This window comes from Ursus maritimus, unplaced genomic scaffold (genome assembly GCF_017311325.1).
Source record: "Ursus maritimus isolate PB19 unplaced genomic scaffold, ASM1731132v1 scaffold_3, whole genome shotgun sequence".
Classification (NCBI taxonomy): domain Eukaryota; kingdom Metazoa; phylum Chordata; class Mammalia; order Carnivora; family Ursidae; genus Ursus; species Ursus maritimus.
The window spans coordinates 41,081,185-41,103,901 of record NW_024425563.1 but is presented as its reverse complement, the minus strand read 5'-3'; the positions used below and the strand labels follow the sequence as shown (position 1 = coordinate 41,103,901).

Below are 22,717 nucleotides of genomic sequence, written 5' to 3'. Positions count from 1 at the left end.
CTTGCAGAGAAGCCTGATGTGGGGCTTGATCCCAGAACGCCGGGATCACATCCTGAGCCGAAGGCAGCTGCTTAATGACTGCGCTACCCAGGCGCCCCCTGAGCTTCCTGTTATTTAAGAAAATATTGATTTGGAATAAGCAAACGCTTGTTTCCCAACCTGGCTGAATCTGTTCCCCAGCTTTAACACTGGGCTAAGTTCTAGTGTTTTATGCATCTGTAATACCTTTGTATGAGTTTGCTTGGGCTGCTATAACAAAATACCTCAGAGTGGGTGGCTGAGACAATAGAAATTTATTTTCTCGCAGTTTTGGAGGCCAGAAGTCCGAGATCCAGTCCAAGATTAGAAGTCAGCAGGTCTGGCTTCTTCTGAAGCCTCTCTCCTTGGCTCGCAGCTGTCCTCCATCTCTCTGAGTCCATGCATGGTGTTTCCCTTGTGCAGGTGCACATCTTGCACTGATCTCTTCCTAAAAGGACAGCTGCCATATTGGATCAGCACCCACCCATATGAACTCATTTTACCTTAATTACTTCTTTAATGGTCCTATCTCCGAATACAGTCATATTCTGAAGCCCCGGTTGTTAGGATTTCAGCGAATGAACTTGCAGGGGAAGAGGACACAATTTAGCCCATAACACTTGTGTTCATCTAAATTGTTTAAATCTCAGGCTGATTTGGAGACGCTAAGTTCAAAAGTTACCACTACTTCTGTTTAGTTTAACATAAATCTTTACAGTGAAATAATCCATCGATTATTACATAAAAGCTCTGTTTTAGAAAGCAAGGTTAGACCTCTGCTTCCCCACACCCTTCTTCTTCCATCCTTCAAAGTTTACTTTTTAAGTAATTAAAGTAAAAATGTCTAAACAGCTTTTAAAGTCTGATCTTTTCCACAGAGTTGTCCTCATTCTTCAATCCCCCACTAAAATCCTACTTTTACACAAGCTCTCCCCTGATCGTCCCCAGCTGGAGGCGCTTTCTCTCCTTCGGGAGTCTGAGAGTACCAGTTAAAAGGCAGAGATTGGCAGAATGGACAAAAAATATGATGCAACTATATATGCTATCTACAAGAGAGACACTTTAGACTCAAAGACACAAATAGTTTGAACATAGTAGGATGGGAAAAATTATACCATGCAAACACTAACCAAAAGATTGTTGGAGTGGCTATCCTAATATCAGACAAAATGGACTTTAATACAAAATTGTTACCAGAGACAAAGAAGGACATTTCACAATGATAAAAGGATAAATCCATTAAGAAGATATGACAATTACAAACATATAGGCACCTAACAATAGAACCCCAAAATATAGGAGTAAAAACTGTCAAAGTTGAAGGAGAAATAGACAACCCAAAAATAATAGTTGGAGACTTTGAGACCCTACTTTCAATTAAGAATAGAACAACTACGCAGAAGATCAACAAGCAAACAGAAGACTTGAACAACATTACCAAAAAAATGGGCTTAACAGACGTCTATGGAACACTTCAACCATTAACAACAGACTATACGTGCTTCTTAATATATATAGAAAATTCTCCATGAGACACCATATGTTAGGCCATAAAATAAGTCTCAATAAATTTTAAATGATTGAACCACACAAAGTATGTTTTCTGATCTAATGGAATGAAAATACAGAGAAATAACAGGAGGACTTTGGGGAATTAAAAAATATGTGGACATTGACACCCTCCTAAATAACCAGTGAGTCAAAGAAGAAAGCACAAGGGAAATTAGAAAATATTTTGGTTAGTAGTACATTTCGGGTTGCTTTTCCAAAACTAAGCTATTGGGCTAGAAAATTGCCCATCTTATTCATCAAAAGAAAAATCCAGTGGATCATTACTTCCTGGTTATCTGGCAATATGGGAGAATCATAATGAATGAATCAGAATTTCTGTCCTAACAAATCCCTCCAGTTCTGCTTTGATTCCTCATGTCTCCATTTCTTTTATCAATGTGTGGAGGAGAAAAGCCATGAACCAGAAGTGGCAGCTTGCACTTTGAGAATGATTATAACACTTAAAATTTACTGCCTCTGTCAAAAAAGTTTGACGGTAAATACAACATAGTAGTCACAATAAAGTAGAGCAATGATCCATAATCCTATTTTCATGTCTATTATAAAGATTAAATATGTGTCTTATCCAAGACAATCTACATTTATTAATGGACAAGTGTAAACAGTAATATGAGTTTACCTTACAAGAAGGTTTGGGTTTCACACTTGCATTCTATGGTAAGGATCCAGACTCATTCAGCTCTGAAAACTCCGGGTCTTTCCTAAAATAACAATGATTACTCTTCAGGAAAGAATCACCAACAAAGTCTACACTTAGGAAGGTACGAATTGTCTTCTACACTGCACACATGTTTCACTTTTAGACCTGATATATCAACACCATAGATGGATATTTTGATGAATTATACAGGCTTATCAAGTTCTTTGATGATCTTGGGTGAAAAAGTAAAGCAATTCAAAGATTCAGTCTGGACTAAATACTGTAGCCTAATAGATCAAAAAGCCTGCAGGAAACCAAGCTGTGGAAAAGTAATAATGTAAATAAAAATGTGATTTCAATCCCTGCTTGGCGACTGTCCTCGCTCTGGCCACCAAGGCTCGGTGCCATCAGATGCATTAATGCTGAGACACTGGTCACTCATGGGGGGAGGGGAGATGGTGAAAGCTTTTGTGCCAGTACATCAGAGGGGAACTGCTTATGAGCCTGAAGTGCATTCGGCTGATGCATCAGACATCAGTTACTGAAGAAGCAGAGGTGATGAACTTCCTTCAGCATTGCCCTGACCTAAGGGGATAAACGCATGCCAATGTGCTGAGTTACTTCAACAATGCAAATGACATCCAATGTCAAAATGCCACAGGGCTGCACCGTATTCCAAGGCTCGGACTGGGTTTCCAGGAGACTAACTTAAGGTGATGGGATTTCTGAAGCGTTTGCAGAGATCGCAGCCCTCCCCTAGCCCGCACCCTCACCACTCTCATTGTTGGAAGAGCAGAGTAACATTTGTCCTGGGAAACAATGATGGATGATCCCCAAAGCCCAGTGCATATAAACAGTGCTGGTGTCACAGGCTGGGCTGGTGACAGAGCAAGGTATGGGAGGGAACCGAGAAGACATTGGCAAGGAATTTCTGTTCTCCTGTTCTCTCTTCCTATTCTCCTGCTAAGCCATTTTCAACTGCTGACGCCCCAGAGGGTTTAGGACTTTGGCTGGAGAAAGCATGGGAATGAGCATCTGAAATCTAGGATTCCAAGCCCTTTGTTCAGAGTTGGAGATCTTCCTAGAGCAGGGAACTTTAATAGCATTGGATCAAGAGCTAGGGCACTGGAGTCAGACAACCTCGTTTCAGATTCTGATTTGTCACTTAATGGCTGTGCAAACTTGTCAAAGTTGCTTAACTTCTCTGAGTCTAGTTCCCTCATTACAAAGAGGACTTAATAATAATATCTATCAGAATTAATGAGGATTAGGTTGATCTGCAAGTACCAGGAAACCTAAGATAACAGTGGTTTTAATGAGACAGAAGCCTATTTCTCTCCCATATAACACAGCAGTGCAGGCCTGCTATGGAGACCCCACACAATGAAGCAGGTGGTCTTCCACCTAGTTGCTCCACAATCTTCAATGGTGGTTTCCATTCTAGCCCAAGATGCATCTTGGATTGCAGCCCCAGTCCTCACACTCATATTCCACACAGAAGTAGCAGCCCAGGAAAGAAGAGAATGGCCTTCTCCTTTATAGACATGGCCCCTAACTTTCTTTTGTCCTGAACAACCATGGCCACACCTGGCTGCAAGACAGCCTTGGAAATGTGGTCTTTACTCTGGATGGTCACGTGCCCCGCTGCAATTAGGAAAGTCTGCTACTGAGAGGAAAGAATGACAGTGAGGGACACACAGGATCTCTGCTCCCCAACCTATCAGGCTATTGTGAGGATTCAGGTCATTCTGGTAAAGGGCTCTGCACAGAGGCCAAGCCAGAGGAAGTGCCCCCTGAATGGCTGGGCCCTGCAGCCATCCTTCACTCCACTCAGAGCACCAGTGTTTGGTTCTAGGGTGCCAGGAGGGAGTGGCAGCTGCTGGATGGCAGGTGGAACAGGACAGGTAGGGATGTTGTTTGTGGAGCATGAGGGGTACAGAGGGCTCTCAGGGAGCAGGGCCTCCCTGACTTCAGGGGCAAAATTTAGGGATGGGGGGTGCCAAAGAATCAGCATTCAAAAAAGTAATGTTTTAATGCAATATTTTAAAAGCCAAACAAATGCAAAAAATCCACAATAAACAAAATAGCAAAAATGTAAGTAAATATGGGATCCAACACCACACTTGTACGACTCACCTCACCTGCTTTACCCTGATCCCTGATCAGGGCCTATCCCTCCTTTTGTCAGGCCTGCGAGAATCCCAGAGGGTTTAAGGGGGATCACTATAAAACCCAGGAGATGTATCTGCAATAATAGGATCCCATAAAATATAAAACCTCTAAGGCATATGGATATCTTTATTCCATACATTAGCTGTAAAGAAAAACAATACTTTTTTTTTAATTGAAAAAATCCGTACCACCTAAATCACAAGAAAATTAAAAACATTTAAAATTGTACCACTAAGACAGTACCTTAATTAATATTTTAATGTCGATCTTTCCAACTTTCTAAAAACGGTATACATAAACTTCTTTCATTTAAAATTGAACCATTCAGTATATACTATAACTTGCATTTTCACTTGACAATATTTCTGTACTATTACATATTTTTCTTATGGGTCAGCCCATTGTGTGTGTATACCAAAGTAGATTGTTTCCAACTTTTCTACTCTTGTAAATAGCTCTGCAATAAATATCTTTGTAGTTAAGTTGTGTTTGCATTTATCTCTTTATTCACTTGGTATAACTTCCTAGAGGGAGAATTGCTAGTCATCCTTGTTAAGATTGCCAAATAGCCTTCCAGAAAGTTTCTACCAATTTATACTCCTCTCAGAAGCATATGAGAGTACATGTTTCCCATACTCTTGACAACATTGAATATAACCAATTTTTTAACATCTCTACTGATGTAAAGAGTGAAAAATTAAAACATTTTATTCATATTTCTGTAATTGCTAATAGAAGTGAAGATCTTTTCATGTTTTATCAGTATTTGCATTTTTAAAAATAAATTATCTGAGGAGGTAAGCTCTGTCATAGCAGGGAACTGTGTTTGCTTGTTCATTTGAGTTTTCCAAGCACCTACAACAGTGCCTGGCAAAGAATAAGTGCTAGGTCAATATTTGTTGAATGAAGGAAAGTGTCTAAAAATTTGCAAGTGTACTTTATCAAAGGAATTAATACTTAAGATGGGTTTCAAATATTTTTCTCAGTTTATCATGTGCCTGCCAGTTTTATTTATCGTGTTCTCTGCTATGTAAGACGTTTTATTAAAATCAAATTAATCAATGTTTTCCTTCATGTTTTCTCTCTTTGTGTCAAGATATTACATACACCTAGACTGTGTGTGTGTGTGTGTGTGTGTGTGTGTGTGTGTGTACGTGTGTGTGTGTTTGTACACACCTTTCCTGACTCTTTCATTTTTTTGGTTCTTTTTTTTTAAGATTTTATTTATTTATTTGAGAGAGAGAGCAAGCAGGAGCAGGGGGAGGGGCAGAGGGAGAGGGAGGAGGATACTCACCACTGAGCAGGGAGCCTGACATGGGGCTGGATCCCAGGACCCTGGGATCATGACCTGAGCAGATGCTTAACTGACGGAGCCACCCAGGTGCCCCATACTTTTTTCTGTTTTAAAATCATATGGACCTATTTTACTCTACAGCATATTGATTTTTCTTAGTTTTTCCAGGTAGGTGATTATCTTCTGCAAAAAATACCTTTTCCTCTCTACCAGTGTTTATGCCTCTCATTTAATTTTCTTACCTTACTGCCTTTCTTTAAATTCCAGAAAAATGCTTAATAATAATGGTTACAGTAGGCATCTTTTTTTTATAATAATTTTTTATTATATGACAGTAGGCATCTTTATCTTGTTTTCTGACTTGAATGGAAATTCTTCTTATTTTTATGCTATTATTTTCAAGATATTAATTTCAGGATGCTTACTTAAGTTAAAATTTTTTAATTTCCCTTTAAGAGGATTTTTGAAAAATCAGGAATAGATTTCAGATTTTATAAAATGTTTTTGACACCAAGACTTTTGGTATTTTGCTATTTGAGCACTAATATTTTTCCTTGTTCTGGTAATACAATTAATTATATTATTAAATATCCTAAAATTATATCTTTCTTATATTTCCAAAATAAACTCACTCGGACATAGCATATTTTTAAAAAAATAGCTCGTTTTGATTTGCTAACATTTCATATAGGATTATTACATTTATATAGTTATACATTTAGTCTATAGTCTCTTTTTGAGGTTCTAATATGTCAACTTTGGTGTCAGGGTTATACTACTTTTCTAAAATAAATTGTGAGGCTTTTATTTCCCTCCCTCTTAATAGTTTTAATAGCACAGGAACTATGTGTTCCTTGAAAATACGAACAAAGAGTGCCCAGGTGACTGGGTCAGTTAAGCATCCAACTCTTGGTTTTGGCTCAGGTCATGATCCCATGGTCCTGGGATCAAGTGGAGACCTTGTGGGTCTCCCGGCTCAGTGGGAAGTCTGCTCCTCTCCTTGTCCCTCTCCTTCTCCCTCTCCCTCTGCCTTCTCCCTGCTCTCACTCGCTCTCTCTCTCTAAAATAAATAAATAAATAAATAAATAAATAAATAAATAAATAAAAATACAAAAGCACTTGCCAATAAATTGTCCTGAATCCAGTACTTTAACAGTAGGTCTTCAACAATGTTTTCTGTCTTTTCCATGCTTTTTGTTCTATGTAGACTCTTAACTTGTTTTACACAAACTTGATCGTTTGTGTTTTCATTTTTTAAATTAATTTAATCAGGATTTTGAAATTTATCAACATAGAGACATACATTGTATTTTCTTAAAAGTTTTCATAATCTCTTTTGTACTTTGCCCAAACTCACTTCTTGTTATTGATATTTTATATTGGATTTTTTATTTTAGGGGTTCTCTTTTTTCTCTCCTTTTGTTTTGAATTACATTTGTGAGGAATTTGCCTACATAACTGGTCCTATTGAAAGAATGGATTTTTGAATGTATTATCATTTCTCTACTTTTCTAATTAATTAATTTTGCTTTAAACTTTATGCTACCTTCCTCCTGCTTCCCTTATATTTCTCTTTCTGGATTGAGCTAAATGCTTAGGTTATTCTTATTGTTGTTTTTAATAATAAGCGCACTTGAGACTACTTCAGTGTAGCTGTATTAGTTTTTGCTGAGTTATGCTGCAGGAAAAAATAATCCCCAAATCTCATTGGTTTAAACATCTTAGGGTTTATTCTCTTTCACATTACATGTCCTTTGCATGCTGGCTGCAGCTCTAGTCAATGTCTTCATTCTGAAATGCAAGCTGAAAAAACCATCTGGGACATACTTTCCTCCTGGCAGAAGGAAAAGAGCAGTGGCTGAGGCACACATGGGCTCTTAAAGCTTCTGTTTGGACAAGACATAGGTTACTACCATTCACATTCTAAGGGCCTAGCAAAGTCAAGTGGTGGGGGTGGGGTGGGGTGGGGTGGGGTGGGTAAGGTATCAAATCCCTTTCACAAGGAAGATAGCAAATAACTGTCCTAGACTTTAAGAGATAATAATAGTCTTTTTTTTGAGAGAGAGAGAGAGAGTGTGTGCGTGTGAGCAGGGGCAGGGGAGGGGACAGAGGGAGAGAGCTCTAGAGAGAATCTTAAGCAGGCTCCATGCCCAGTGTGGAGCCCAACGTTGGGCTTGGTCTCACGACCCTGAGATCATGACCTGAATCAAAATCAAGAGTTTACTCAACCAACTGAGCCATCCAGGTGCCCCTGAGAGGTAATACTCTTACTGCTATTTTTCTAAGTAGTACGCAGCTACGTTTTTTACTTCTTTTCAGAGTATCTCATAATGGTTTTCTGAGAAAACAAGTCCAGAAATTCTTGTGACCGAACAGAACAAAGACATCTAACCTAGTCTAAAGGTTAGAGAGAGCTTTCTGGTGGAGTGAATGGTGGCTGCTGGCCTGACAGAGAAGAAACAAGGGAGTTTCAGGATTAAAGGCAGGTGGGGGGATAGGGTAGAGTTGGGGGGGGAACTCCTTCAATTATCTCATCAGATGCCAGTCTACAATTTTTGACTGTGAATCTGAATTGTGTCTATGCACACTACTAAAGTATAACCATCAAAAAAGTTAAAAACATAACTTTGTGCAAATATAAAAGGAATATGTGTCAAAGATGACTCATTAATGGGAGAATCCAGAAGACGTTAAGACTGTTTCAATGGAGAATCTGAAGAACAGAGGTATCTATAGACAGTCAAGAACATCACATAAATTTAATAATAGATGCAAAACTGGTTAATACCTGAAAGAGCAATAAAATGTAATGTTTGGGGCTATCTTTTCTATATCTACTGGATGAAATTCATTTGCTTTGCTATGAACAAGAATCATTTGCATTATTATCAAGTTTTCCACATGTTAACTGCTACCCTGGTGGTTGTAAAGTAGCCTAATCAATAAAAAGCCAGTGAAAAGTGCACACCCTATAGGGTATGTTAGATAATGCCCACCAACCCACTGAAAGGCCACATAGTAGTCTGTTTTGTACATTTTCAAGTCTGAACAATTTTTCCTGATAATACCTTTCTAAATTGTGAAAAAAAATTAATATTGCTTTCCAACAAAGTCATTAACTCTATTGAGTGGATCAAATATGTGTGAGCCCACTGCACTGTCTTCAAACATGTACCTCCACCTCCCTGCCTAGACTCAGGTCTGGCCTATATGCTAATAATCTCTACTCTGTGTCCCGGGAAGGTCATTCGGGTTTACTCTTACTATCAAGGGTAACACATTCAGCAAATTCTTAAGCTCTTGTCATCTCCCCAGCAGCCTTTTGTGGTCCTTTTAACAGTCTGCTGGGCTGAGCAGGAAGAGACAGGTTGCTCTGGGCAGTGTTCAACAGCACAGCTCTTTGTCTCCCGTTGTCAGCCAGCCCTGTCACTACATTGTTCTCCAGGCGGCATGCCTTTGATGGACTATCTACCCCTCATGTCTCAACACTCTGAGCAGCATTTGGAGAAACAGCAGCCCTACGTTGTTCCTTCTGCTACAGAATAATCCCATTATAATATGCTGTGCTATCAACTCAGTTCCACATATTTGTTGAGAACACGGTGAGGCAGTCCCAAAGATGTAAAGGCATGCTCCTGTTCTCAGAGAGTTGTCTTTCTCCCGAGGAGACAAGCCACATGCAAGAACAAACACAAAGGCTAGCTAGAAGAGCCCGCAGGAAGGGCACAACCAAATCCCTACTCCACTACTTGTGCAATCATGGACAAGGATTTCTTTTTTTTTTTAAACATCATTACTGAGGTATAATTTATATACAATTACCCATTGTAAATAAAGGGTTCAATAAAATTATTTTTAGTGAATTTATAGAGCTGTGCAAATATCACTTCAGCTCAATCTTAGAACATTTTCATCACCCCCAGAAGTTCCCTTATGATCACTTTCAGTCAATCCTCATTTTCACCGCAGCCCCAGATGAACACTGACCTGTTTTCTGTTTCTATAGATTTGCTTCTCTAGAAATTTCATATACATGGAATCATACAATATCTGCTCATTTCAACATGACTTCTTTTTCTTGGCACAACGTCTTTGAGCTCCACCCTCATTGTAGCATGTATTAGCATGTATTCATTCCTTTTGATTGCCAAATTGAATTCTGCCTTATGGATTTCCATGTTTTGTTCATTCACTCACCAGCCAATGGATGTTTGGATTGGGCCTATTATGAATAATGCTTCTATGAACATTCACATATAAATCTTTGCATAGATACAGGTTTTCATTTCTCTCAGGGAGATACCTGGGCATAGATTTTTGTGATTTAAGTATCCGTTTAACTTTTCAAGACACTGCCAAACTCATCCAAAGTGGTTGTAGCATTTTACATCCCCGTCAGCCATGCATGAGAGTTCCAGTTTCTTCGCATCCCCATCAATACTTGTTATTATCTGTCTTTTCGGTTCTAGCCCTCCCAGTAGGTGGGCATGGCAGCTCATTGTGGTTTTGATTTGTATTTTCCTAATGGCTAATGATGTTAAGCGTATCTTCAGGTGCTGAATAGCCATTCACATATCTTCTTGGGCAAAATGTCTATTCAAATCTGGCCTATTTTTAATTGGGTTATTTATCTTCTTACTGTTGAGATGTAAGAGTTGCTTACATACTCTGGATACAAATTCCACGTCAGATAGATGACGTGCAAATATTTTCTCCCAGTCTGTGGCGTGTCTTCTCATTTTCTTAATGGACAAGTTTTTTAAGCTACTGGAATCTAACTTCAATTTTTGCATATATTTGTGGGGATATTAACTATCTATTCTCAGGATTGTTGAAAGGATTAAAAGAGGTAAAATATGTGAAAATATAGGAGGCTTGCTGAATTTTTATTGAATAATCTGAGTATAAGAAAGTGTGTGAAAAGTGCCGAATTGCAGGTAAACAATGAGTGCTTCACTTGTTTGGGGAGGAAAGAAATCAAGCTAGAGCTGAAGGCTACACAGCTTCATGGTGGGAATAAAACCTTGAGATGTGTTGCAGGATGAAAAAAATCTGAACATAGGAAAGTAGTCCAGGATAGGGGAAGGGCCAACAGAGGCACAGAGGCATGAGTAAGCAAAGCTTGTGAGGATGGCAGAAGGGAGACCAATTTACTGCAGACTGTGTTCTTTATACAGAGGCAAATATCATTAAAGTCTGGTGTTATCAAGTTAGTATGTAAAGTAGGCATTCTGTCCAGTTCTCTAACACTCAAGTTAAAAGAAAAAAGTGATTGTTCTCTTTTGAAATGGGGAAATAAAAGAGCAAAAATATTGTAGCTGATATAAAATTATGTCACCAATCCTGGAGAAAATCGCAAATACAGTACTTGAGGTGGGGACACTGTGGTGCTTGATGAGGCTGGGCAGGAGACAGGGCCCAAGAGAGAGCACCCAGACCGGCTGTCCCATCTGGGAACTCCTGTGGGCATAAGCCACTCCCCGGGCTTGAAACCTGGGCCAGTTTAAAACTGAGATCATGTTGGTGTGGAGTCAGCAACCAAATACAGATTGGAGAGCCTGGGCTGCTAGCCCAGGAAACCCCAGCTGTCATAAAAAGAGGGGAAACCCAAGATGTCAGGAAACAATAACAGTTGATATCTGTTTGAGCTCTCTACACACTGGGGACTGGGTCAAGTTTTTCTATAAAGTATGTCATTATTGTCCCCATTTTATAGATGAGAAAACCAAGGCTCAATGAGGTTAAGATATTTGATGGAGCTGGGGGCCTAACTTGGACAGTCTGACCCAGGCCCTTGCTCTTAAGCACAGTCTATGCTCACTGTTTCCTCAGCAGGGCTCACGTCAATGGCAGGAACTGCCACCTATTTTTCTCAGTCTTGTAAGCCAGCATAGGGCTTGGTATATAATCAAGTCCCCAAGAGGTGTGTATGGCAGGGACCAAAGTCAAAGCGACCCCTAACATCACAGAACAAAGCTGACCACTGTACACATGAGGCACGATGAAGAACCCACAGGGAACAGACCCACAGGTATTGAGAATCAGGCATGAGATGGAATGCAGGTCCTATGTGGCTAATACAAGTAAGAGTTCTGAAGTTTGCAAATAATCTACTTTTAAACAGCAATTAGAGCAGTTCCAGGCTTTTCCCTCTGTAACAATAACTTCATTCCATCTCACTTTATTTCACTGGACTTTGTGAAGTCAGTCCCATAACTGGCCCACTGGGGCTTGTGCATGACCCATTGTCCACCACAGCAGTGGGTTTGACCTCGAGAGAACCATCACACCTGCAGCTGCCCTGGACAGGTGGGAAAATACTCCCCCAACCTGCATCACCCCACACAGCATAGTGGTTTGGGGGCACACTATGTCAGCGCCTTGCTGACCAAATCATGGGCAAGGGGCTTAACCTTTTTGGTCTCAATTTCATCCTTTTTAAAATGTAAATAACAGTTTCTACCCAAAGAAATCCATAGGGCTGCAGGGACATTTAAATAAAATATGGCCTTTAAAGACGTTAAGCACAGGACGTGGCATTTAGAAAAGGCTCAAAAAAATGTTGGTCTTATCATTTGGCTTTCCCAGGTGCTAGTTCCAAAACCCGTATCAGGTGGGAGTGTCTCTTCCCCAAACGTGTCACATCCTTCCTGTGCAATCCCAGGCTGGATACATAGGACGCCAATAGGGCCGGCTTGCAATTCTTATCCTATGCCGAGAAAGAATGGATGAACTCTCTGAAGATAAGGCATCCCTAATTCCCTTCCTTCCTCTGTAATTCTCCACCCCCTCTTTTTTTCCCTTTCAGCCTAGTAGACGAAGAATGAGTGTTCTGGCGTCTTGCCAGATGTAGCAGGAAGTTATGAATGAGGATTGCACAGGACAGTTGACTCTCTACAGAGATAGGCTCCAAATTAATCCTGAAGGCTGGGCAGTAACCACAGGAAACTTGGAGCCATGAGGCCACCACTTAACACTTACATATCTCCGTCTATCCTGGAGCCTTAGGCAAACAACAGCTTAATCCACTAAAAGACTGGGGGAAGTATTATTAGTCACGGACTATCTGAGATCAACCTTTGGGAGCAGAATCTGGAATCAAGGCCTTGGGTGGGACTAGGATCCCTATATGAGTCTTTGAGGATTGTCACAGCAAATTTCCAACAACTGGTTAATGTCTACCAGTGTTTAGCAAATTAGGCCTGTGTTGAAGTGTCAATGCCCAAGGGACTGATTTATTGAACTACCCTAATTAGGATCTTGTAACACATCAAAGGAGCATTAAAGGAAAAAGTGCTGGTTTCTGAGGCTAAGGAGTACACATAGGCATCGTTTGTCTCTGCCAGGCTCAACAAATGCCATTCTGACACTGTTGTGGGCCCTAGTGGGACAGCAGCCATCAATTAAATTAAAACATTGACCCAACTGCTGGAGCAACCATGTTGTAACCTCTTCCTCATGCCCACTTTCTCCTTTGCTAGACTTTTGCCTCTTTTAGGACCTTATTTGGATCCTGGTAAGAATAAACTACATATGGTGGGGTATAGGGTGGAGAGAAGGAGAGGAGAAATAAGTAGATATCAAAAGATATTAAGGAATTATTGTAATAATTTTTAGAGGTGATAATGTGATTATGCTTGAAAAATAGTCCTCTGTACAACTAAATACTGAAATGTGTACATAATAATATGAAAGCTGGGATTTGCTTTAAAATATTTTGGTAGGATAGCAAGTGAATAAGTAATAGTAATAGTCAGACTGAGCCAGAGGGCATAGCTAGAAATGTGTTTTCCCTCTCTCCTAAAGCATAGACTTCTCAGAATTTGAATGTAAGTTGTCTCTGCTAGGACGCCTTATGCATCCTGTCCCAAAAGTTCTAAAAGAGTTGATGAAAACTCTCACTGCCAATGTTACACACTTTGACTTACATAGCATATCACTTTCTAGGTTGGATGAACCAGACGTTCTGATTCTACTGGAGCAAATTTGGGTAAAATAATAAAACTCCAAAGTCACTATATGATAGATATTGTTTGTAATTTACTGTGTGTATTTGCTATTTCAGATGAACTGGTACTCAGTAGGTACACAATTAGAGTGAATACCTTCAGGTTGCACTGTTTTGTAAAGGATGAAAATAGCATACAGATTTGGGTGTTTTTTCGAAAGTCATATAGGTAGGAAAGCATCTTCTTCCAGGGGTGTGATTGTGGTCTGAGATTCTCTGAGGCCAGTCTGCTAGGAGCCCCATCTAAACCAGTCACCAAGGAGGAAATAGTTTGATATCCACCCTCTAGTAACTTAAGTCTATGCCTGCAGGTGACAAAGAGCTTCAGGGAAGATTGGGGTATCCCAATACAGAATGCAAGCTCTTAATCAGTAAGACTGAGAAGTTACCAAACCCACCTTGCCTCTTTCCCACTGCTTTCTGCCTTCTCACCCTCATTCCATGTAGACAAAATCTTCATGAGGAACTTACCTTCAGTAGTTGATATCTTGCAAGTAGAACATCTAGAACATTTGGAAGGTTTAGCAGAACAGCCATTGGCAATCAATGCCTTACCCTAGGGACTCTCCACCATAAGTCACTCTATGAATCAGCCCTACTGAAGTCGGCAGGATCTTTGCAAAGGAGAGAGAGCTCTTTTCAGGCACTCCACCCTATGCTCTCAACACACAGTCAGGATTTGCTTAAGCAATAGGAGCAAACAAAGGGCAGATTTTAGCAACAATGCTGAAATCCTATAATCCTATTCCACAGCTTCAAATTGTCACCATCATGGATGTGGAGCAAGTGATCAATACATCAACATCCATGACGAAACTAATCTATGGACTTCCTACCACCACTCAGACCTCCCAGAATCACCCTCTCCTTGCCCTCAGAGGCTAGAGTTGGGCCTCATGAAAGCAGAAACACAGAGGATGCAGTGTGCCCAGCTACAGGAGGCAGGGCCTCCGCCCAACTAACATGTAATCCCCTCTGTCCCTCATCACTCCCTGGAAAGCAAGCAGAAAGACACCACTCTTCCCATCTTACAGACAAGGAAACTGAGGCACAGAGAGGTAATACTATTTTGTCCAGATTCCTACAGCTAGTAGTTAATAGAGCTGAGACCACCTCCTTGGTCTTCTGACACTCAGACCTTTGCTCTTTCCATTATCCATTAAAGCGACATAGATGGAAATCCTCATTGCAGCATGTTATAATGCTTTCATCTTCTGAAAGGGATGTCTACTAAGACATTGCCAAGTAGCGGCAATACAAGGTTGTTCTCCCATCAGAAGGTCGTCTGCTAATAATGTCCTTTCTTTCCCCCCAAGTTCCTCTTCACTCTTGTGCCTGCCCTTCCTCTACTTCCATCTGTCAGCACCACCTGCCTTGGGTTACCTTCCCCTGGCAGATGTGCAGTGCCCGCCATTTGCCAGGGTCCCCAGGAGGGAGGCATCCTTGGGGATTCTCACCTCTGGCGCATCTGTCAAAGGAAGAGAAATGGGAAAATCATGAGAAAAGGGAACGTGTGGGAAGAGCAGCTATCTTATCTCTCCAATCCCTGGAAGAGAGAGCGAGATTTCCGGCTTCTACAAACAACCGGGCTTTGCAAGGAGGCTTCTTTTACATACACTTTGCAGGGATGACTTAAGTAAGTCTTGATGACTCTCTTTCCCTGGAGACTAGACTAAAAGTATTGTTTAGAAATCTAATATATGGTTTATTTACTCAATTTGTGCTGAGCTCCACAGTTCCTTCAGGCCAGCCCCACTAGCCCATTACTCTATTAATGCTCCATTACTGAAATTAGTGCTGTAATTGGAGGGGGAAGGGCCGAGGAAAGGGGCACTCCTTAAAGGCACAGGTCTCATTTAATCACATCATGGGCAGAGGCATGGAACTGGGGTGGCGGCCACATGAACGCCTGGGCCAAAGCGACGCCTTAACAGCAAGGTGGCAGGAAATGGCCAGCGGCACCCGCACCTGCCAGTGAGCGCGCAGCACTTGTGCGAGGCCCGGTGGGGGCAAAAGGGAGCCCAGGTCACAGCCTGACCCTGCAGCAGCTCTGCAGACCATAATGTTTAAGACTTCATTTCATCCTCACACCAGCAAGTCCCAGACACACTGTCTTGGCCCCTTGATCCCCCACTCTTAGCAGGTGCTGTAAAGGCCATTTTTCTTAAGCTTCCTTTGCTTCCCACCCCTTTATTTCAATATGCCTACCCCTTTTTGTCTCTCCTTGCCCAAACTGAGCCCCCTCCCAACCACCTCCCACTCACCACTCGCTGTATCTTCAGTCTGGGCTGTGCCCACTTCCTCTAAGAACCATTCCTGAAACCTCCACTCTTGCTCTCCCCTTCTATGTTTTTTCCCCTCCTTGCCAACTTACCTGTCTTCCAAAAAGTAAAATATAATCAGCCACTCTTTAAGTATCTGGCCATCACTTCCTCTCATAAATACATTTCTTATGAGGGGTGCCCATGCCCCTTGCCTCTCAGTCCTCACCTCCCACTCATTTCTCCACACTTTGAGATCTGAATTGCACCCTCTCCCACCTACTAAGATGGGAGACCTTTCTTTAAAGGTCATCAGTTGTCCAATCCAAAAGCCATTCCTCAATTCTCATCCTCTATGGGACATCTCTGTAGCATCTGAAATCGCCAAACATCCACTTTCTGGAATGAATTTTCCCTCTGGCACTTGTGAATAATGATTTCTCCAAATTCTTCTGTTCTTTCTGACAGAATATTCTCTTTCTACAGCTGTAATTCTTGACATTTTTTAAAGAGTCACAGGTTGTTTTGAGAATGTAATAAACACACACACACACACACACACACACACACACACACACACCCATTCGTGGGCCCTATAAATTCTGGAAATGCCAGGTTAACCACCTCTGCTCCTTACTTTCTTTCTTGAGATCTTGACAATTCCTATTTTTAAAATTATGTATTTAGATAATTCTCAAATCTAAGCCTCCAACCTCGGTCCCTTTACCAATTCCATATATACATTTTCAGCTGCCTGATAGACACCCCACAGGGACTTCAAAGACACCTTCCCTTCATATCCTGCTTTACTCTTGCATATCTCTGTGAGTGGCTGGGTGCCATCTCTGTGGTTATGCAGACTGGAAAACTTGGGGTCATCATTAACCTTTCTGGTTTTCCTACACCTGTCGCCAAACCCATCAGACACTAAGTCCTGGTAATTCTTCCTCTACCTCACACCACTGCTCTCTTTGTCCCCACCGGCACCACCTCGGTTTGGCTCACCCTCACAACGGTCTCCATGGCTCAGGAGCAGACTGCTCAATGCACCCACATCACACCACTGCTGTGAGACGGAGATTTAGTACGAACGGAGTCCAGGTCTTAGACATGGCGGGGGTCCTCTAGGGAAGGTCCAGTCCAGCCCTCTCTCTCCTCATTGGTCTCTGAGACATCTGGATAGTGGCTCTGCAGCATCTGCTCAGATATCTCTGATGAAGAGAAACCGACTTCATCATTAAATCGATCATTTAACTTTTGGTCAGCTCCGGTTGTGGAAGGCTTCATCCTTACATCAGGCTGAAATCTGCCTCCCGCGTGCTAGTCCTCAGCTCTGTAGTGATTCTCTTTGCCTACAGAAGTTCCCATCTTTTTATCTTAGCCCTTTGCAATTAGGCCCAAATCTCCCCAGCAACAAAGATTAGCTGCAGAGTGGCCTGCACAGCTAGTGACTACATTTTCTGAAGTTTCCTGAAGCTAGCCGTGGCCAGTGACTCAATTCTTGCTCATTGACAGCAAGAATGAAGTGTGTTGGAGCCGCTTCCAGGTGTGGGCCTTCAAACATTCAGTACCCAGTTCTCTAGTCTGCCATCCTCTTCCCTGAAGCTGGAATGTGGAACCTGCCTGGGTCACACAGACAAGGGCAACACCCCAGGGGATGATGGAACAGTCAAGCAAGGAACTGAGTCCCTAAACAATCAGCCAGAGTGCTACTCCCCTGACCACTTGGACCACTCCCTTCATGACTGTTGTGTGAGAGACAAGTAAGCTTTAACATCCTTTAAGCCACTGCATTTTGTTAAGGAAACTTAGCTTTGACTCTGAATAAACTCACTGCTTCCCCCTCGAAACCTATCCTAACCACAATGAACTTTTCACCATGTCCAAATATAGCGTGCCTTTCTGCACCCGTGTTCCATTGCCCAAGCTGATGCCTCTGCCTAGAATGCTCTTCCTCACTTTCTTCACGAGGTGAGCTCCACTCATCCTTCAAGACCCGGCTCAAATGTCATCTCCTGTGTGCAGCCTTCAATGTGTAGCCTCCCTCCCCCAAGAATTTAGTAGCATATATCTTGTTAAAGCCCTTCCCTTGTTTTTAACATTCAAGAACGCTTTTGGCTACTAGTAACAAAAAATTTAACTCACTGTGGCTCAAACTGAAGAATGTTTATTTCCTTAATAGGAAGTCAGGTGACAGATGGTTCTAGGTTTGCCTTAGTCTTCAATGATGCCGTCAAAGACCCAAGTACCAGTATCTCTACTTCATCAACCACAGTTGTTTAGAATTCTTCTCCAAGTCACAGAATGGCTTCTCCAATTTTAAGCGTCACATAATTATACAATAGTGTTCCAAGAAAGAAGAATGAATGAAGAAACAAAAGAATTTAAACTTGTAATAGCTTTTGTCAGGGATAAATATACTTTTCAGATGTTCAGAAGACTTCCCCTGAAGTCTTACTGGCCAGAACAGAGTCACATATCCACCCCCAGGGCTGGTCACTTGAAAAGAGCATCAGACTTGCAGTGATTGATTCAGACCCATCCTAACTGCTCCACCGTGGCAGAGCAGGTTAAATGGGAATACAACTGGAGTTCCATTAGCAAGAAAAAAGGGAGAGTGGCTGTTCATTAAGCATGTAGGCCACTAATTATGGCTACCATGATACAGTATTATAATTTACCAGTTTACCTGTCTGACTGGGAGTTCCTTAAAGAAAGAGAGACTGTGTATGTTTCACCATGGAGCCATTTGTATCTCTCACAACAAAGGTGTTTAAAGACAGTTTCAAAAGATACATGAAGAAGCCCCAATCTTTTGATTCTTTTCCTGATTTCCCAGGTGCTTAGCATTCTTGTCAGAGCAAAAAGTTGACTTGATGGCCTCTGCCAGAGAAGGAGAAAGCTGAGGAGACTCATCATCACTTCAAACTTCATGTGAAACTTAAACAACCAACTAACACTCACCATTCCCAAGAAGCCTAGATTATTTTAAGGGTGTGCGGGTGAAATACTATTAGTGTCTCACGTCCCTCTACCCTTATTTGCCGCTGTTGAAGCCAGAGACAAAAGTGCTAAAATATAGCTGAAAAGGCTGGTCTCAGGGCATTTCTGACCAAGTCAAAGTTGGAAGGATAAGAAATCCCACAAGATTGTTCTTGTAAAGCTTGAGGCTATGTCTTGGACAGACTCAAGGTTTATGGAGAAGTAGCTGCCCTTCAGGGTACTCTCTGGGTCAGGGGAGAGCTCTGAGTCACACCTTTTCTGGGCAGAGTGACATCTTCCACTGCCAGGGAGAAGCTCCTGTTAATGATTTTGCAAGCACAGCACTTCTAAGTGCTCTGTGCTGTTCTCTGGTGGGAGCACAGCTCGTAGGAAGGTGGAGGGTAGTCAAGAGGACTGAATGGTATAAAGTGTGTTGAAAGTGCTACATAAGGTGATATTTGCAAAATGAGTCCCTATAACAGTGTTGGCCCTGCAGATGTTTATTAAGTGTTAAGGATTGACTGCTATAGGATCAAGCAGTCCTTAATATTTCCAACTCCAGGAATCAAGATAGTGAATAGGCAGTGACTATAAATAGAGTTCAAATGTTTGGTCTTATTTTATATATTCACCAAGTTGTAAGACACACGTTTTAGAGTTTTCTTATATCCTTCTGAAGGGAGTGACTATCCGTCTGACAGAACTGTATGAAAGGAAGAGCTTGAATTTTGTGATTGTTCCCTGTAATCTACAGGTCAGTTAATCAAAGAAATATTAAAATAGAAAGTAGGAGAATTCTATTCCATTCCTTGATCAGTGGTTAGCTTCAATTGAATAGCATCTACCTGATTAAAATAATGCAGACTTTTAGATCAAAGACGTTATTTAATCCAATGCTTTTGTTTAATACATGAAGAACCTGAGATCCTCCAAAGAATTAAAAGACTAACCCAAAGACACCAGTCTTTCAAAGTGATGGATTGGGTTTCCTGATTCCCAGATCTGTGATCTTGCCTGTTCCAGGACTGTCCTACTATTATCTCTGTTTTGGATCCAATGATCTTCTGCTGTGCAGGTACAGTTGGCTATTAATTATACCAGAAGCTTTGGCCATTCTGACAGGAGCCATTGGTGGTCTGCAATCAGATGCAGATGGCCCTTTAAAGCTGTTTCTTGCATCAGGATCTTCTCATGTGTTCCAATGAAGGCAACAAATTCGTGTAAATCTGATGGCATTTGGTGCAGCCCAATCTAAAGCTTTTAGGATGCAGATTGTCCTAAATTTCCACAAGCTCATAATATTCGTGATTCCAGAAGACTCAAACATGCTCACCAGAGTCCCGCCCTTGATTTGCTCTATTTAGAGAGAAACCAAACCTGGTCAGCCACTAGGGACCAAGAATGCCCAAAATAGAGTCCCCTGGTGAGCTTGAACACCTATCTTCTCCTCAAGGTGGGCCTCTCCAACCTGGAGCTTCAGAGTTCCCCTTCTATATTTCTTTCTTCATTCATCAAACTGATATTTACTGGGATCTAATATGTAGCAAGTACATTGTAAGACTAGGGATACAGAAATGGTTAAGCCATTGCCTCTTCCCTGGAAAAACACATTCTGTATTCTGGAGATCAGCATGGAAACAGCTCATTCTGGTTCGAAGGGGTAAGTGCTGTGGTTGTTACGAGTGTACAGGGAAATGTGCCACTCCTTCCGCCTGAGAGATCTTTGTACCAGTGTTTATCTGGTGGACCAGAGCAGGGCAAGCATTCCATGCAGCATTCCAGGCAGCAGGAACAGCATGTGCAAAGGCAAGGAAGCATGCAAGAGGCATGTTTGTTGGATTAGGCCTATCCAGCTCTTTAGCTATTCAGTCCGTATCTCATAAATCTAGAGATTCTCTGGAAGATGAGAGAGCTGACATCAGGTCCCACAATGAGTTTCATAAGTCCCATGTTTATATGGTCAAGACTTTAGCACTTTGCTGTGCCCATCCCTGCTCTGCATTCCATCACCATCAACCCATGAGGACAGAAGATAGTAACAGTCAACCCTGATCAGATTATGAAATGGGTGATGTTTGATTTGTCTCTTTGTTCTGTCTCTTCTGCTCCTTTCCCCAGCCCCCGGGTGTCCTGAAACCCCCTTTTCTCTCCTATGGAGAGAGATCCCCCTCCTCTGATGTCTGTCGTTGGCAGTTCAATTTGATTTGAGCCCTCGTATTCCCCCACTTAGGGCTTTGAAAGGAATTCCTGCCTTCCACTGGAATGAATGTCTGCATCTCCTTCTACAAGAGTTTCAAAACTAAATTCCATCATAGGAACTAGGGTAAAAAAAATTGTGGGGGAGAAAATATGTGTATATATAACCACAAAATCTGAGGGGACTTGCAGCCTAAGAGTCTTGATTTAATCAAACATTTTAAAGCATATATATTGAATGATCATATTGGTTTTTTAATTTTTGATCCATTGATTATTAAATTACTCCATTGATTATGAAATGTGTAATACTATAGTACCATTTTTACATGTCTGAAATTAAACCCAAGTTTTTTATGATAGCAAAGTCTTTTAATAATCTGTCCAATCCACTTTGTTAGTATTTAATTTGGGATTTTTATACCTCTTGTCTTAGAGTGGAAAACCCAATTTGAAGGTGAGCTCTATTGAATATCTGGCTTTGGTTTCTCCTTCTGAAGCATGTATAATTCTCAGTTTGCTGTACACTCTTAAGTCTCAAGATCTGCCACCCACAACCATTTTCATCTTTTCAACATTTTCCTCCATGTCAAGGAAGTTCCTCAGGTTGCTCTTCCACATTTCTGGTATCATTTTCTGCAAGATCTTCTGTTTTACTCACCATCTTCAATTGGGTTTTAATTCTGCTACTACTTTTGGAATTTCCCTGCATCCCTATTTCAGCCAGCTAGTTTTCACTGATCCTGTTTCACAGCAAGAAGGTTTGCTCCGTGATTCTCTTCTTCCAACAGAATAGTGCTTTAGAACCATGAATCATCAGGTAAAGTCTCCCATACTTTGCAAAACCTTTCCATAGGCCCCTTAGTGATCTCTTCTATTCATTCATCCATGAGAGGAGAGATTGCTGCCTATGCCTGGAGTGTCCAGCAGCCCCCATCACTGCACATTCTGGTGCTGCAGCTGCCTTCCTAAGGTACAGAGTTAAGAACCAGCCACTAGGTCAATGCACCTGTAGCCCTTTGTCTTGGGTAATGCCTCTAGGCTGAAGTTAGATCTTCCTTGTGCAACTAGCAGGTTCTCTAAATAAGATGTAGAACATGAAAGATGACACCCCTTCCTTATCCAGAACTGTGTCCACGGGTCTTCCTGACTCTACTCTGTTTCTGGTGCTTCTCTCCAGGTATCTAAGTGAGCCATGATGCAACGTGGCTTCCTCCAGTTCCCCTGTGCTCTGTGGCAAGTGTGGCTTTTGAGTGGATACAGGTCAAGATAATCTGAAGGCGGTGGTGTGAGGGGCAGGGGGTGGTGGGGGGCATCCTGGGGAGAGAGAGAGGACCCCTGCAGCGCCGCCAGCTCTGAAGGTTTTGGAGGAGAGATGGCCTGTTTTTCTAATCCTTGTCCCTGTGGTTTGGTGATATAGGCATCAGTAGGAAGCTCTTCAGGTTATTCCATCTTCCATCTTTGGATGTGGGCTGTTTTAATTGGAGAATGTATGCTCCAAAATTATTTCTCAACTCTTTCCTATTGGTAAAGCCATCAATAACAATTATCCCGAGAGTTTAACACAGAACCTG

The 22,717-nt window shown here is 41.6% G+C and overlaps 1 long non-coding RNA gene across 1 annotated transcript; it reads right to left on the bottom strand.

Moving 5' to 3' along the window:
- Nucleotides 1-4: 4 nt before the first annotated feature.
- Nucleotides 5-18,867, bottom strand: LOC103658974. Its single transcript, XR_567361.2, has 5 exons — nucleotides 18,111-18,867; nucleotides 16,971-17,176; nucleotides 15,162-15,172; nucleotides 2,210-2,291; nucleotides 5-466 (listed from the first exon to the last, which is right to left on the bottom strand). It is a non-coding gene; the product is annotated as an uncharacterized LOC103658974 (long non-coding RNA).
- Nucleotides 18,868-22,717: the final 3,850 nt, after the last annotated feature.